This window comes from Notolepis coatsorum (assembly GCF_963971535.1).
Source record: "Notolepis coatsorum genome assembly, chromosome: 11".
NCBI lineage: Eukaryota > Metazoa > Chordata > Actinopteri > Aulopiformes > Paralepididae > Notolepis > Notolepis coatsorum.
Genome location: NC_140175.1, coordinates 44,594,616 through 44,597,135, shown reverse-complemented (window position 1 = coordinate 44,597,135; position 2,520 = coordinate 44,594,616).

Sequence of the window (2,520 nt, the reverse complement as noted above, 5' to 3'; positions counted from 1 at the left end):
CAGTCCTTGTACTATGCTAGGCTAACATGCACCCGGATCTCTCTCTGGGGGCTACTGGACACACAGAGGTGAAACTGATAACAATCTTCTTGTCTGACTCTGGGGGAGATGGCACAAAATGTTGAAGTGTTTCTTTACGTAAAGCAGGGACCACACTGTCTCTATGGTGGGGCAGAACCAGCATGTTAGACCACACTGTCTCTATGGTGGGGCAGAACCAGCATGTTGGACCACACTGTCTCTATGGTGGGGCAGAACCAGCATGTTGGACCACACTGTCTCTATGGTGGGGCAGAACCAGCATGTTGGACTACACTGTCTCTATGGTTCATTCATTCAGACTCCATTAAAGAGATCTAACGTGCTTCTATGTGTCAAAAATGCAGCAAATCAAGTTACATTGCTTTGATTTCTGCCATGTCACACATATTTCTTGGTATCCGATTTTAGTATTGGGGAAATTCCCAGATACCGATACCCATGTTTTAGCCTGATATCGAACCGATATCTGATGCCAATGTCAGTATGTATGCTGCATCCCAATATCGCTCCAACCAAAAACCCATGAAAAGGGAAACTCTTTCACGCAGTATAGCAGTTGCTCCAGGCAGGGTGGCCTCCCTGTGTATTCAGTTCCTCTAGGCAGGGTGGCCTCCCTGTGTATTCAAACACAGATAAACACTTAAATAGTAAACCCAACAAAAACAGAATAACTGTTTCTCAAACACTTGAGAGAAAAATAATTGAAGAAAACATAAAAGGAGGGGTGATTGTAGAGAGATCACTCTCCTGTCTCATGTAAAGGCCTCTCTTCTGTCTGTCTATCTGTCTCTGACTGTCTGTCTGTCTGTCTGTCTGTCTGTCTGTCTGTCTGTCTGTCTGTCTGTCTGTCTGTCTGTCTGTCTCTGACTGTCTCTCTGTCTATCTGTCTCTGACTGTCTGTCTGTCTGTCTGACTGTGTGTCTTTCTGTCCATCCGTTCGTCCGACTGTCTGTTTGTGTTTGTTTGTCTTTCTGTGTCTCTCTGTCTGTGTCTCTCTGTCTGTCTGTCTGTGCATCTGACTGTGTGTCTGTCTGTCCGTCCGTCCGACTGGCTGTGTCTGTCTGTCTGTCTGTCTGTCTGTCTGTCTGTCTGTCTGTCTGTCTGTCTGTCTGTCTGTCTGTCTGTCTGTCTGTCTGTCTGTCTGTCTGTCTGTCTGTCTGTCTGTCTGTCTGTCTGTCTGTCTGTCTGTCTGTCTGTCAGTGTGTCTGTGTGTGCTTGACTGTCTGTCTGACTGACTGTCTGAGATTGCATGTACTATGGAAAAAAAATCTGTGTCTCTGTGACCTTTGCTGGCGATTATTTGTCTGCCTGTATAAAAGCCGAATTAGGTTCCTCTTGAACGCTAGTAGTAGGCCTACAGGTGGTTGGTTTTTCTCACGCCACAGACTGGAGGACTGAGTACATACACTGCACACTATGTCCATGTGAGGACACTGACGATGGATTCCTGTCACTGTTAGCAGGGAAACAGATTTATGGCTCATGATTTATGGACAACCTTCTGGCAACACTACTTTTACAGACAGCAAGTGAGAGCCAGAGAGAAGACGCAGCCCTATTCTGGTGAGTGTTATTCTACGTTGAGCATGTCCTGGTGAAACCTTAATGCACCCAATGGAGAATTCTTGTAAACAACTCGCTTTAGTTTATATTCATATTTCCACAGACAGACCGTTTTCTATAGTTGTTGTACAATCTACAAGCTGAATACACGTGCTACCTCCTCCTGCTCTCGCAGAGTTTACATCCCCTCCCAGTTTCACGTTCGGTTTTGCCCGACATTGTAATACAGTCCGATTGACGCCTTTGATTGACAGGCAGTTAAGCTTTTAGATTTCGAGGAAGATCGTATAGACCAATCAAATTGAAGCACAGGGGCATGTTTACACACGTCCAGTGCACTCTTTTTGTGTTCTATGTCACCCCGGTGCTCGTGGCATGCGTGTGCGTTCCTCGTGCTGGAAGAACACAGGATACACAATATTCAGATACCACTTTTCTCCTACCGCACGCTTCAGCACCAATTTCATCAACTAGTGGTTGAAGACGCCATTGGATACCTTTAACCCTGGTCTGGTGAAGATAATCATTATTGTTTTGTCTTGCCTCATCTCCCATTAAGCAGATAATTATCTTTTATTCAGACTTGCCTATAACTTATTTCAAGATGAGTTGAGTCTAGCTATTTTATTGCACTGGTTGATAATTTAGCAGAATTCAATACATTTAACTTTAAAGGTCCCATATTATACTCTTTTTCAACAAGTTAATATAGGTCTCTGAGGTCCCCAAAACATGTATTTGACGTTTTTTTTTGTTGCTGAAGAGACAACTCAGATTATGCATTCTAGCCTCTATACCCCTCTGTTTCGGTCCTGTTCTCAACAGGCTGTTTCTGTGTCTGTACCTTTAAATGCAAATGAGCTGCTCCCACTCCCCAACGCCACAAACCAGAACAAGCACATGAATGATTGCACA